Source organism: Manis pentadactyla, chromosome 9, assembly GCF_030020395.1.
Source record: "Manis pentadactyla isolate mManPen7 chromosome 9, mManPen7.hap1, whole genome shotgun sequence".
In the NCBI taxonomy this organism is placed as follows: Eukaryota; Metazoa; Chordata; class Mammalia; order Pholidota; family Manidae; genus Manis; species Manis pentadactyla.
The window spans coordinates 56,901,010-56,917,089 of record NC_080027.1 but is presented as its reverse complement, the minus strand read 5'-3'; the positions used below and the strand labels follow the sequence as shown (position 1 = coordinate 56,917,089).

Sequence of the window (16,080 nt, the reverse complement as noted above, 5' to 3'; positions counted from 1 at the left end):
TCTAATTTGACTACTCTATATTTGTCCTGGGAAGTTTGCAAACAGAAGCTAGACTTTCTTTGCTCTGAGGCCGGGCCTCAGTATCCCTTGGACAATCAATCTTGCTGGCCCCCTGAAGGAACTTTCAATTTTGGCCTCCTCACCGACTTGACTATTATTGCCACCGGAATGGAGAGTAGGGTGAAATCCCATATGTGCAGGCCTTTTGGACATTGCGATCCTGCCCAGACCTTTACGTTAAGTGTTCAACGACCCAGGTTCTCCTGGCCTGATCTCCAGTTAAAGACTGTCAGCCTCTTACTCTGCCCAGTCCTTCTTCCTTTTCAGATCTGCTGGAGAACCTTGGTCTCCCAACTCTCCCAGATCACTACCCCCACCCCTCTCCACCACCATCTTTAAGTTCTTTGTCCTCCCACATGTTGCTGACATCTCAAAGTCCTACATTCTCAACCACGCCACCTTCCTGCTCCTCTCCGCTTCTGGTGGCTGCACCACCCCCCTCCCACTCTCCTTCCACCCTCACCGCCCTCTTCCCCCACCAGAACAGGCTCCTCCCACCCTCCGGTTCCGGAAGCCATAGACAAGACTCCTCCCAGCACAGACCTGCCTCCTTTCTCTCCTGACCCTACACCCCTACACCCGCCGTTTTGTAAGTAGTCTGGAGTGGTTGTTGAGAGTGAGTGAGCTGGGCGTGGCAGGTAAACATCTTATTGATTGTGTATTGCAGTGTGTGTGCCTGCCTGCAGCCTGAAAATTTTTGTAGTGACCTAGAATCTTAAAGTTTTGCTAAGTTAAGTAAACATATTTTGTGCTTAGAGATTATGCTGTAAAGCACATAGTGTCAGGAATTATAAAGAGTGTTCATGAATTTGTAATCTAAAGAATGCTAGTGCAATAGTTTACAATAGCCCACTTCTCAGTGTTCACTGAAAATTAAAGTTCCTAAGTTTTGAAGTCTAATTAAAGCTATTTAAAGAAGAAAACATCTCTACTTGCTAAAAAGATGTGTATTTTAGTAAAAGAAAGTATAAAGAATAGAAATTCATTTTGTTGAAAGTAAAAGAAAGTAATTGTTATAAAGTACAGCTATTTATTTAAGAAAGAGAACACTGAATGTAAAAAGAAAGTTGTAGAAAAATTTTATATATAGTCATGCTATATAAAATTCAAAGCAATAAGTCTCAGTATCAGTACACAGCAAAATTAGAATTTTGTTCTCAGTTAAAAAAAAAGTTTTCTTAACTGTTAATCTGCTCTTTCTGTTAAAAAATTGCAAAAGGTTCTCTAATTGTTTTATCAAAGCAGTTTCTCATGCTTAAAGTCTCAATGAATTGTCTGAGTATTTAAGAAAATGAGATCTTAATATTAAAGGATTAAAAGTTAAACTTTGCTAACAACTGTCTAAACTTCTGTATCTGACTTTAAAATATTTTGTTGTCATTCTGGTTAAATAGATAAGTATTGCTTCATGGCAACCTATAATCCTATTTAAGCAAGTGCCAAAAAAACTTTCTTCTGACAACTTCCCAAAATCAAATTCAAAAAAGTACTTTTATCTCTAATTAACTCTGATATTTTCCAGAATGCCCCTAGAACATGTCAGAGGAATTTTTTCTCATTAGAGAAAGTATTTAGCTAATTTAGCTTATTTATCTGATATATAATTACCTGCTTAATTACCTGAAAAGCACTGTCAAGGAAAATGTTAAACTTTGTTACTAAATGTTTTGTTACAGAAATATCTGAATTTCCTTGTGTCAACTGACTTACAGTAAGATCTCGTCAGATCTTTAATCATTATCATTTATAAGTCTTTTGTCATCTATACTCACTATTTTATTACTCCTAAACTAGTAAAAAACTAGATTTCAGCAGAACAGGTATTAGTTGCATAAGATTAAGTAAACTAAGGAAGATGCTTTTGTGGCTTTTTGTTTCAAATGTTGTTGATAAAGTGTTTTAAGCTTTTCCTCTTAAGCTGACAACAGTTTAGTAAATGACTGCCTTTATAAGCAGAATTGAAACTTTATCTTTCTACTTGATCCCTCCAGAATTTAAAAACTCTCAGTGACTATTTATATTTCATGGCAGTATATTTATTTGCACAAGTTCAATAAGAATCTGCTTTCCTTGTAAGAAGACCAATTAAAAACACTGGTTATATTACCAAGGCTTTGACTGGAACGTCATACCTGAGAAATACGTGTGTAAACTCGGATATAAACAGACAGCTTTAAGGAACTAAGATTGACTTTATAAAGCCAACAAAGCCCCTTAAAAACACTGGTCTAGTACCTTGCTTACAGAGTTCCGAGCAGCCTTACCAGGTGAGTAAAGAAGGTCACTTCCTGGCAAGTGCAGGAACCTCAGGAATGTCTTAGAAACCTCGAGAAGAATTCACCCAAATTTACAGGTACTGCAGGCACAACATGATGGCGAGTCTAGCTGAGCTTTCTAGCCTCAAGAGGCCTTTAAAAGTTCAATCTGAAATTCCTTACAAAAAATTCCAGCAAAGCACATTTTAAAAAGCCTATATAATCAATTGCTCTTCTTGCTGCACGTATGCAAATAATGAAGCCAAATGTTACTTATTTTCTTAACCTAGTTACTTCTAATAAAAATAAGGGTGATTTTGGAGAAAAGTATTGTTTCAATAATGCAGTCTTATCTATACTAAATCCTAATACTAGTCATTGAGATGTAAACTCAATCCAGAATTCTAGTTTCCCCATAATACCTGTCCATGATTCTCAATTAGACTCTTGATATTTCTACTTCTCATATTCAGCCATACATTCTTAATCTCATCAAGAATAGAAGTGCCGAAGGGGGCGGAAGATGGCGGCGTGAGTAGAGCAGCGGAAATCTCCTCCCAAAACAACATATATCTATGAAAATATAACAAAGACAACCCTTCCTAGAATAAAGACCAGAGGACACAGGACAATATCCAGACCACATCCACACCTGAGAGAACCCAGCGCCTCGCGAAGGGGGTAAGATACAAGCCCCGGCCCCGCGGGAGCCGAGCGCCCCTCCCCCCAGCTCCCGGCGGGAGAAGAGCAGGCAGAGCGGGAGGGAGACGGAGCCCAGGGCTGCCGAACACCCAGCCCCAGCCATCCGGGCCAGAGTGCAGGGCCCTCGATACTGGGAAAACAGGGCAGCAAGAACAGTGAGCAGGCACTGGAGGCTGGGCGACAGAGGACATAAGAAAAGCGCGCGACCATTTTTTTTTTTTGCTTTTTTGCTGCTTTGTTTTGGCGAGCGCTGTTTGGAAGTCTTAAAGGGACAGGGACCCCAATATTAGGGAAACAGGGCAGAAAGACCGGTGAGCAGAGGCCTGAGGCTGGCACCGGAGAATAAAGAAAAACGAACGACCACCTTTTTTTTTTTAATTAAAAAAATTTTTTTTCTTGTTTTTTTTTTGTGGTCGTTGTTTTGTTTTGGCGGGTGCTTTTTGGAAGTCTTAAAGGGGCAGGGCGGGCCACTTAATCCAGAGGTAGGGAATCCGGGACCTCTGGGCACCCTAACCCCTGGGCTGCAGGGAGCAGGGAGGCCCCTTACGGAGATAAATAGCCTCCCAGCAGCTCCTGCTCCAACGCGACTCCACCATTTTGGAGTAGCTGCCCGAGCCAGGCCACGCCCACAGCAACAGCAGAGATTAACTCCATAGCAGCCGGGCAGGAAGCAGAAACCCTGTCTGTGCGCAGCTGTGCAGCACAAACCACTAGAGGCCGCTGTTCTCCCAGGAGAGGAGGGCCACAAACCAACAAGAAAGGAAGTCCTTCCAGCCGTCACTCGTCCCAGTTCTGCAGACTATTCCTATCACCATGAAAAGGCAAAGCTACAGGCAGACAAAGATCACAGAGACAACACCAGAGAAGGAGACAGACCTAACCAGTCTTCCTGACAAAGAATTCAAAATAAGAATCATAAACATGCTGACAGAGATGCAGAGAAATACGCAAGAAAAATGGGATGAAGTCCGGAAAGAGATCACAGATGCCAGAAAGGAGATCGCAGAAATGAAACAAACTCTGGAAGGGTTTATAAGCAGAATGGATAGAATGCAAGAGGCCATTGATGGAATTGAAATCAGAGAACAGGAACGCATGGAAGCTGACATAGAGAGAGACAAAAGGATCTCCAGGAATGAAACAATATTAAGAGAACTGTGTGACCAATCTAAAAGGAGCAATATCCGTATTATAGGGGTCCCAGAAGAAGAAGAGAGAGGCAAAGAGATGGAAAGTATCTTAGAAGAAATAATTGCTGAAAACTTCCCCACACTGGGGGAGGAAGTAATCAAACAGACCACGGAAATACACAGAACCCCCAACAGAAAGGATCCAAGAAGGGCAACACCAAGACACATAATAATTAAAATAGCAAAGATCAAGGACAAGGAAAGAGTGTTAAAGGCAGCTAGAGAGAAAAAGGTCACCTATAAAGGGAAACCCATCAGGCTAACGTCAGATTTCTCAACAGAAACCCTACAGGCCAGAAGAGAATGGCATGATATATTTAATACAATGAAACAGAAGGGCCTTGAACCAAGGATACTGTATCCAGCACGACTATCATTCAAATATGACGGTGGGATTAAACAATTCCCAGACAAACAAAAGCTGAGGGAATTTGCTTTCCACAAACCACCTCTACAGAACATCTTACAGGGACTGCTCTAGATGGGAGCACTCCTAGAAAGAGCACAGCACAAGACACCCAACATATGAAGAATGGAGGAGGAGGAACAAGAAGGGAGAGAAGAAAAGAATCTCCAGACAGTGTATATAACAGCTCAATGAGCGAGCTAAGTTAGGCAGTAAGATACTAAAGAGGCTAACCTTGAACCTTTGGTAACCACGAATTTAAAGCCTGCAATGGCAATAAGTACATATCTTTCAATAGTCACCCTAAATGTTAATGGGTTGAATGCACCAATCAAAAGACACAGAGTAACAGAATGGATAAAAAAGCAAGACCCATCTATATGCTGCTTACAAGAAACTCACCTCAAACCCAAAGACATGTACAGACTAAAAGTCAAGGGATGGAAAAACATATTTCAAGCAAACCACAGTGAGAAGAAAGCAGGGGTTGCAGTACTAATATCAGACAAAATAGACTTCAAAACAAAGAAAGTAACAAGAGATAAAGAAGGACACTACATAATGATAAAGGGCTCAGTCAAACAAGAGGATATAACCATTCTAAATATATATGCACCCAACACAGGAGCACCAGCATATGTGAAACAAATACTAACAGAACTAAAGGGGGATATAGACTGCAATGCATTCATTCTAGGAGACTTCAACACACCACTCACCCCAAAGGATAGATCCACTGGGCAGAAAATAAGTAAGGACACGGAAGCGCTGAACAACACAGTAGAGCAGATGGACCTAATAGACATCTATAGAACTCTACATCCAAAAGCAGCGGGATATACATTCTTCTCAAGTGCACATGGAACATTCTCCAGAATAGACCACATACTAGGCCACAAAAAGAGCCTCAGAAAATTCCAAAAGATTGAAATCCTACCAACCAACTTTTCAGACCACAAAGGCATAAAACTAGAAATAAACTGTACAAAGAAAGCAAAGAGGCTCACGAACACATGGAGGCTTAACAACACGCTCCTAAATAATCAATGGATCAATGACCAAATCAAAATGGAGATACAGCAATATATGGAAACAAATGACAACAACAACACTAAGCCCCAACTTCTGTGGGACACAGCAAAAGCAGTCTTAAGAGGAAAGTATATAGCAATCCAAGCATATTTAAAAAAGGAAGAGCAATCCCAAATGAATGGTCTAATGTCACAATTAGCGAAATTGGAAAAAGAAGAGCAGATGAGGCCTAAGGTCAGCAGAAGGAGGGACATAATAAAGATCAGAGAAGAAATAAATAAAATTGAGAAGAATAAAACAATAGCAAAAATCAATGAAACCAAGAGCTGGTTCTTCGAGAAAATAAACAAAATAGATAAGCCTCTAGCCAGACTTATTAAGAAGAAAAGAGAGTCAACACAAATCAGCAGTATCAGAAACGAGAAAGGAAAAATCACGACGGACCCCACAGAAATGCAAAGAATTATTGGAGAATACTATGAAAACCTATATGCTAACAAGCTGGGAAACCTAGGAGAAATGGACAACTTCCTAGAAAAATATAACCTTCCAAGATTGACCCAGGAAGAAACAGAAAATCTAAACAGACCAATTACCAGCAATGAAATTGAAGAGGTAATCAAAAAACTACCAAAGAACAAAACCCCCGGGCCAGATGGATTTACCTCGGAATTTTATCAGACATACAGGGAAGACATAATACCCATTCTCCTTAAAGTCTTCCAAAAAATAGAGGAGGAGGGGATACTCCCAAACTCATTCTATGAAGCTAACATCACCCTAATACCAAAACCAGGCAAAGACCCCACCAAAAAAGAAAACTACAGACCAATATCCCTGATGAACGTAGATGCAAAAATACTCAACAAAATATTAGCAAACCGAATTCAAAAATACATCAAAAGGATCATACACCATGACCAAGTGGGATTCATTCCAGGGATGCAAGGATGGTACAACATTCGAAAGTCCATCAACATCATCCACCACATCAACAAAAAGAAAGACAAAAACCACATGATCATCTCCATAGATGCTGAAAAAGCATTTGACAAAGTTCAACATCCATTCATGTTAAAAACTCTCAGCAAAATGGGAATAGAGGGCAAGTACCTCAACATAATAAAGGCCATCTATGATAAACCCACAGCCAACATTATATTGAACAGCGAGAAGCTGAAAGCATTTCCTCTGAGATCGGGAACTAGACAGGGATGCCCACTCTCTCCACTGTTGTTTAACATAGTGCTGGAGGTCCTAGCCACGGCAATCAGACAGAATAAAGAAATACAAGGAATCCAGATTGGTAAAGAAGAAGTTAAACTGTCACTATTTGCAGATGACATGATACTGTACATAAAAAACCCTAAAGACTCCACCCCAAAACTACTAGAACTGATATCGGAATACAGCAAAGTTGCAGGATACAAAATCAACACACAGAAATCTGTGGCTTTCCTATATACTAACAATGAACCAACAGAGAGAGAAATCAGGAAAACAACTCCATTCACAATTGCATCAAAAAAAATAAAATACCTAGGAATAAACCTAACCAAGGAAGTGAAAGACTTATACTCTGAAAACTACAAGTCACTCTTAAGAGAAATTAAAGGGGACACTAACAGATGGAAACTCATCCCATGCTCGTGGCTAGGAAGAATTAATATCGTTAAAATGGCCATCCTGCCCAAAGCAATATACAGATTTGATGCAATCCCTATGAAACTACCAGCAACATTCTTCAATGAACTGGAACAAATAATTCAAAAATTCATATGGAAACACCAAAGACCCCGAATAGCCAAAGCAATCCTGAGAAAGAAGAATAAAGTAGGGGGGATCTCACTCCCCAACTTCAAGCTCTACTATAAAGCCATAGTAATCAAGACAATTTGGTACTGGCACAAGAGCAGAGCCACAGACCAATGGAACAGACTAGAGAATCCAGACATTAACCCAGACATATATGGTCAATTAATATTTGATAAAGGAGCCATGGACATACAATGGCGAAATGACAGTCTCTTCAACAGGTGGTGCTGGCAAAACTGGACAGCTACATGTAGGAGAATGAAACTGGACCATTGTCTAACCCCATATACAAAAGTAAACTCAAAATGGATCAAAGACCTGAATGTAAGCCATGAAACCATTAAACTCCTGGAAGAAAACATAGGCGAAAACCTCTTAGACATAAACATGAGTGACCTCTTCTTGAACATATCTCCCCGGGCAAGGAAAACAACAGCAAAAATGAGTAAGTGGGACTATATTAAGCTGAAAAGCTTCTGTACAGCAAAAGACACCATCAATAGAACAAGAAGGATCCCTACAGTATGGGAGAATATATTTGAAAATGACACATCCGATAAAGGCTTGACGTCCAGAATATATAAGGAGCTCACACGCCTCAACAAACAAAAAACAAATAACCCAATTAAAAAATGGGCAGAGGAACTGAACAGACAGTTCTCCAAAAAAGAAATACAGATGGCCAACAGACACATGAAAAGATGCTCCACATCGCTAATTATCAGAGAAATGCAAATTAAAACTACAATGAGGTATCACCTCACACCAGTAAGGATGGCTGCCATCCAAAAGACAAACAACAACAAATGTTGGCGAGGCTGTGGAGAAAGGGGAACCCTCCTACACTGCTGGTGGGAATGTAAGTTAGTTCAACCATTGTGGAAAGCAGTATGGAGGTACATCAAAATGCTCAAAACAGACTTACCATTTGACCCAGGAATTGCACTCCTAGGAATTTACCCTAAGAATGCAGCAATCAAGTTTGAGAAAGACAGATGCACCCCTATGTTTATTGCAGCACTATTTACAATAGCCAAGAATTGGAAGCAACCTAAATGTCCATCAATAGATGAATGGATAAAGAAGATGTGGTACATATACACAATGGAATACTACTCAGCTATAAGAAAAGGGCAAATCCAATCATTTGCAGCAACATGGATGGAGCTGGAGGGTATTATGCTCAGTGAAACAAGCCAAGCGGAGAAAGAGAAATACCAAATGATTTCACTTATCTGTGGAATATAAGAACAAAGGAAAAACTGAAGGAACAAAACAGCAGCAGAATCACAGAACTCAAGAATGGACTAACAGGTACCAAAGGGAAAGGGACTGGGGAGGATGGGTGGGTAGGGAGGGATAAGGGGGGGAGAAGTAGGGGGGTATTAAGATCAGCATGCATGGGGGGGTAGGAGAAAAGGGAGGGCTGTACAACACAGAGAAGGCAAGTAGTGATTCTACAACATTTTGCTATGCTGATGGACAGTGACTGTAAAGGGGTTTATAGGGGAGACCTGGTATAGGGGAGAGCCTAGTAAACATAATATTCGTCATGTAAGTGTAGATTAGTGATAGAAAAAAAAAAAAAAAAGGGCAGTTCCTGTGTGGTGACCTCCAACGAGTTCTACACAAGGGTATAAAGGGCATATAAAAGTGTAGGCAAAGGGTCTGTTTGTGTTTATACAGAGGATCAAAGCCTAATTGGGCTACCCCGAAAATGAACTAAGATACGATATGAAAAAGAACTTCCAACATCTGCACCCTCTGGAAGACTCATGCCAGAAGATGATCATCAAAAAACCCCAACAAAGATCCACGCACTGCTACAGCTGTAGATGCACTCATCCCACCAGTTCCTGTACCTGCCATGGGAATGAGGAAGGAGATATCGAAGCTGGCCTGTGCATACAGTAAAACAACAAAATTGGACTGGATCTATACTGTTGGAACTCAACCAAGAATTTGGAGAAGTGCAAATTGTAGCGCTCCAAAGTCTTACAACTACAAACTATTTATTGTTAAAAGAACATATGGCATGTGAACAGTCCCCAGGAATGGGTTGTTTTAATTTGTCTGATTTCTCTCAGACTGTTCAAGTTCATTTGGACAATATCCACCATATCATAGATAAGTTTTCACAAATGCCTAAGGTGCCTAACTGGTTTTCTTGGTTTCACTGCAGATGGCTGGTAATTACAGATATGCTTTGGTTATGTAACTATACTCCTATTATGTTAATGTGTGTGTGCAATTTAAGTAGTAGCTTAAAACCTATACATGCTGAAGTTACTCTACAAGAAGATATATCAAAGAAATAATCAATCTTCCCATGTTTTCTTCCGCCTGCTACTTCTATAGCTTTTCTTCTTCCTTCCTAATTACAACCCTTAAATAGAATTCGTGCCTCATATCAAATTTACCGAGTATCATAATTCTTCCAAGTGGTAAAGATACCTCAAGACAAATGCTGGGCATAGAAGCCACAGGGCATAAATATGCAAAGAAGTAAAAAGCTAACTTTTTCAAACAATAAGGCTTCTCTCTCACTTACCAACTTCACATTTCCCTGTATGGCCCCGGAAGATGACTGGTTAGCCAGAGACGGGTAAGATTCCTCAAGGGAGGAACAACCTAAGACAGGCACAGTCGCACGGGGGCCATCAGGTGAGAAATTGGGGATCAACAGAGGTGAGGCTTAGAACCTCACCCCCCCGTTCTGAGAGAAATCTTCTGCATACGTGGATGTTTTATTGCCCTGGTCTAGCTTGGATTAACACATAGTCTACAGGCACACACCTGATCATCTACATGTGCTCTCTTACAACACTAAACTATGTTTTCTACCTTTATCTTGTATCTACCTACCACTTCAGCATTTTATTAAAAATAATAATAATAAAGAGAGAAATGTGGTATCCACATATAAATCAAGTAGAAAAACCAAATGAGTATTCATATTTGAACTGACTGTTTATAGTTCATAATGCATGAGCAAAACCGAAAGTTTCTGTGATGACTGCCCTTGTACTGTTCACTATGTAACTTATTCATTATGTAAGAATTTGTTCTACATGTAAAAACTTGTTTGTTATGCCTCAGAAGATTGGAGACTGACAAAAATTAGGCTTGGGGTGGAATAATGATTGTGCATTGAGCATTGACTCCCCTATACAGAATTTTATTGTCGTTAACAACCATTTGATCAATAAATATGAGAGATGCCCTCACAAAAAAAAAAAAAAAAAAAAAAAAAAAGGACAGACTTCCAATGGTAAAATAAATTAGTAACCGGGATGTAATGTATAGCATAAGGAATATAGTCAAGATATTGTAACAGCCTGGTAGGGTGATAGCTGGAACCTAGAATTACGTATATAAATGTTCTACCACTGTGTTGTACACTTGAAACTCATGTAATGTAATACTGTGTGTCAACTACCCTTCAATAAAAAATAATTATTAAAAAAAAAAAAAAAAAGAATAGAAGTGCCAACCTTCCGAGGCCGTCTTAACTGACCAGTGATAGAACTTAGCTGCACCCTTTACTGTGCCCCCTCTCAGCATGAAGCAGCCAGAGCGGTCATCGCCCCTTTTCCCTAACAGCAGCTAGAGGCTCTATCTGTAGAAGAGAAAAATGAAACAGAGACTGTGGGCTTGGACAGAGTAGTGAGGGCCTCTAGAGAAAGCAGGGCAAAATATTTGCAGTCAGAACAATGTAACTACATGCTAAGAAACCCCCACACACACAACGCCCCATGTCAGCCAGAAGTAGCTAAATCTAATCAGCACCCATTATAACCAAATGGCTGGAATGTAAGGTTGAAAGCACCAGAGGGAGGGGTGAGCACGTCAGACACTGGTGACGTGCCGAAGTCCCCGGCTGCTGCCCCCTCCCAACCTGAAAAATGTGCCTTGGGCTAGCCAGTCCTCGCGCCGCTGTAAATCTAAGCTCTGCCTCCCCCTACCTTCTTTAAAAACTCGCTGCCTGTCTACTGACGCGTGGCTTCCCCAGCCTCCATTTCTGGGGACTGGGAAATCTCGCCTGGGTATTGCATTCAAATAAACTACCTGGCCCTTTGTTGTCTCTCTTTGCCTGATTATTTTGGCTAGAATTTATCTTACACTGATAACTTGGAAAACTTCCCTCCCAGCCCTAGAATGACACCTCCGAATTTGTAGAACAGAAGAAACAAAGTTAGTAAGCCGCTCTTATTTGAGGTGTTCTTATTTTCAGCAGAAATTAATCCTAATCATTACAAATGGTGAAAGGAACAGAGCCAGTTTTGCTTGGAGTAGACTGGGGGTTGAACACATGGTAACAATCTTAACATCTCTGAGAACTGAACACCTAAGTATCTGAGTAGATGTGCTATTTTTGAAGGCCGAAGTAAGGGTCCTATGTGAATTTTGTGGTAAGAGAGATCTTGACTCAGCATAAGAAAAGCTTTTCTAACAAAAATAATGGGCTATTTCAAGTCATCCTACAGCAACCATTTACTGAACTCTACCAGGTTCCGTCTAGGGGTAATGGATTCAGAGGTGAATAAAGCACAGCCCTTAGTCTAGACCAGTGCTGCTCAAAGTAGCAGTGATGAAGGATCTTTTTTAAAGAAACTGTCCAACCCATTCAGAACTGTTATTTTGTAAAATACAGGAAAAGTAAATTAGAAAAATGAAATCAAGAAAGTAAAAACATACAACCAATATAAAATTACTGTTAAATTGCTAGTAAGTTTCCAAAGGCATAAGTAATTTCAATTTCTGTGTTGACCCCCCTCACAGTTGGGTTACATTTATGTGTAGACCAGCATCAGTCACAGACCGTACTTGGAGAAATACTGGTCTAGATGCAAATTGAGGGCCATTGTATAAAATTAGCCTGTAACTCTTCAGAAATATCAATGTCGTGAAACACAAAGGCTGATATACTATTCCAGATGAAGGGAAATCAAAGACACATGACAACCAAAAGCAAAGCTGTATTCTGGGTTAAATCGTGGATCACAGAAAAAAATTAAAGGATAGTGTTGAGACAATTAGTGAAATTTGAATACAGACCACATGCTACATTAATGTAGTAACAATGTGAAATTTCCTGACTTTGATCACTATGATGATTATTACAAAAGACTGACCTTGTTTTTAGGAGATGCTCAGGCATGTATTTGGGTTAAAGGATCACAATGTCTGTAACGTAATTCTGAAAAACTTCAGTAAAAAGAATTATATGGAGAACTGCAGCACAAATGTGACAGGCTGCTTACAATAAATCTACAGGAAGGGCATATTAGAATGAGTTGTATTATTGTTGCAACTTTCTTCAATAAGTTTTCAAAGTTTACAGTTAAACACACACATATACACACAACTAAATGTAGTATGTGATCCCAGATTGGCTCTTAGCCTACAAAAAGTATAGAGTAGGATAATGGACAAAATTTGTAGACTAGTTAATAGAATTCTATCAATATTGATTTCCTGAGTTAATACTGACTTTGTAAGATGTTAACATTTGGGGAACCTAGGTGAAGAGCATATATGAATTTTTGTGCTATTTTTGCAAGTTTTTCCTATGTCTGAAACAATTTCAAAATGAAAAGTTAGAAAAAAGTTTAAACTCTCAGACTAGAACTTCTAGACTCTAAAAGTAAAAAATATTTATAGTTAGTGACAGCACCAGTGTTCTCACACCCAGTCTCCAGTACTTTCCACTGTATGATGATCATGGATTATCTGCCACTGTGATATCTTCCTATTGGATTTAAGTGCAAATATTTCCTACATATTACACAAGCTGGTGTGTGCCTGTATGTAGCTGTAAATCCTCTAAAGTGACATCTAAATGCTTATAGAATCTTCACAACCTCAGCCAGGTTTCCTCCTCAGTGTGGATTCCCTAATGTTGAAAAAGGTTAATGTGCTTTTCCATATGATTTACCAGCAGTTCCCAAACTTGTCTGCACATCAGAATAAACTGAAGATCTTTTAAAATTTCCAAAGACCAGACCACACTCCAGAAGAATGAAATCACAATCTCTGAAGATGGGACCCAGGCGTCAGTATTTTTAGAAGTTCTTAGTTGATTCCATTATGTACACAAGTCTGGAAAACCACTGTGATTTCTACTTCAATACTATCACTGGAAGCAGGGGCCAGATAAATCATCTACTAGGAAGTGCTGGAGAAGGGGTTCCTTCATTGGCAGATGAACCCTAAGACCCTGAGACTATGATTCCATAATAGCGTTTTTCAAACAGTCCACTCTTTCAACATTGAGAAATTTGTCTTTCTTCCCAGAAAATTATTTTTAAAATTACACATATTTTGATTTTACATTTAATATACTTAAATGTATATTTAATATACTTTAAAATGAACTTATACAAATGATGACTAGAATATTTTCCAACAAGTACTGCAGTGGAAGAATTTTTACAACATATAGTCAAAAAATACATTCAAATATAACAAGTTTGTATAAGGTCTCTGTGTTTTACTGATTATCAAATTAAAACCCAATTGTTTATTGGTAGTTTTAAAAATAGTCCACTTATGTAAATAAGCTAAGAAGAATTAAATCTAAGTACACTTCCAACTAATAAAATTTATTTCCAAAATTTAAAATTAACTGAACATTTTGGTGATATATTTTTAAAAGGTTACATTTTTAACTCAACACCCTGCGAAATAAAATAAAAGGCCTTTGAAATGGGAGGCATAAACCACCATTATTAAACGGTTTTTACAACACAATAAATACTGATAAAATATGGATTAGGCAGCATTGGTTTCCTTCATAAAAAGGAAAAGCAATGAGGAAAATAATTTTTTTTTCATGTTTAATTTCAGAAGACTTTTTCAGAAGATACATAATAATTAATGGTATTTCCTCCAGTCCTGTTTTAGGCACAAGCTTACGTATAAACACACACATGTTCCTACCAAAAATAAGATCTTTCAATCAGAGGCTATATAAATTGGTACATACTTTGAAAGCTGCAAGGGCTTACAACTTTCATGTGTGGTAACAGAGTCTGGATTAACAGCTTCAGAGAAAGAAGCACCCCCACTGAAAAAGGGCTCCTTCCTCCTTTTGTAGGCCCTGGATCTAGATAGTGTGGTGCAGACAGAATTATCTGGAAGTCACCAGAGCAATCACAAAAGAATGAAACAGTCATTCTGGACATAGACTGGCTTCAAATTAAAACACTTAGCTTAAAAATAAAATACTTAGCCTCTAATTTACCTTTTATATAAATCTTTTGGAAATTAATCCCACTTTAATAAAGTCACCTCTATGTCTTACTTAGTAATATGACTGACTCCCTTAGAGAAAAGATGAATACTTTGTGAGGGAAGGGGAGAACTCACTTAAGTCTGAAAGGCCTGAAAATAAGCGTGCAGGTAAGTCATAACTTTAAAATCATGCAGAAAATAATTACTCCATTCAAAATTCCATGGAGTGGCAAAATTGTAAGAATTATAAAACATTTTAACACTTTAATTACAATAATAATAATCCTGGAAAGTCTCAGGAAAATACTTATTACTAAGGATAAAACAAAGTAAGAAAATTTGCACAGCAAAAGTCAAATCTATTGCTTGCAATAGATTGTAAACAAATTATAAACAAAACTTGTTTACAGGCATGCATAGCTTTGAAGACAACCGGAAGGGTGAGTGTCTAAAGAAAAATACACTGTCCAGGGCTGGCTGACAGCCAAGCTAGTATGTGGCATTCATCATCCAGAACACAACTGACATCAATTACAATGTAAACTAAAAGCTTTATAGTGAAAATTGTAGACACCTATAAACATGAAATGTAAGTTTTTTTTCTACATAACTCTATAGGCAATATTTGAAAAAAATCTAAATTGCCTACAATTAAGTCCAAGGTTTTATCGGTTTTTGGTTTTGCTTTTGTCTCAACAAACAGGCTGGGAGTGCAGGTGTCTTCCCCACTTGCTGCGGCTGGTTGGTCGAGCTCAGGTCTTTGATTCTCTAACTGTTACTGGGCAACACCAAGGCACTACTGAGTCTGAGGGTGGAGCATTTTTTAAGGTCACCTGCACCTGGGAAAAGATGGTCCATGTCTTGAAAGGCGTGCTGATAGAACATAACCCTTCCAAGCAGCAGTTCTGCTGTAGCTGGCTGAGTCAAACAAATGCCCTAAGGAGGAAGTTTCATCACTCAAGACACTGGTGACACACTCGTGTCTTCGAAACAGCAGAGGCGGTTAATGTCCTCCAGGAGCAAGTGGGTGAATTGATGGACCAAAATGCTTTCTTTCTTACCCAGAAGTGAAAATATTAGATATTGACCTCTTAGGAATTCTAAGTAACAAATGTGAGAAACTTGAGAAACTATCACCATTCAGTATCCTATGTGACTAATTAGAGAGTTGCTTAGAAACATGCTACAGGAAAAACTGTGGTGTTATTTGTTCAGAAAAAAGCCCCTGCACTGATATTCCTGTTTCTCTTTTATCAATATGTGTACCCTAGAATTAAAAAAAAAATGCTTTAACAATGGCTGTAAGAAAGAAAGAAACCATTACTAATACATAGCTAACTGCTCATCTAAAAAATAAATTAGAACATGGATAGGGAGAGATTGG

General features: G+C 38.9%; 1 pseudogene; it reads left to right on the top strand.

The window, feature by feature from the left end:
• Nucleotides 1-15,545: 15,545 nt before the first annotated feature.
• LOC118913841 (general transcription factor IIH subunit 5-like) lies at nucleotides 15,546-15,767 on the top strand (annotated as a pseudogene).
• The last annotated feature ends 313 nt before the right edge of the window (nucleotides 15,768-16,080 follow it).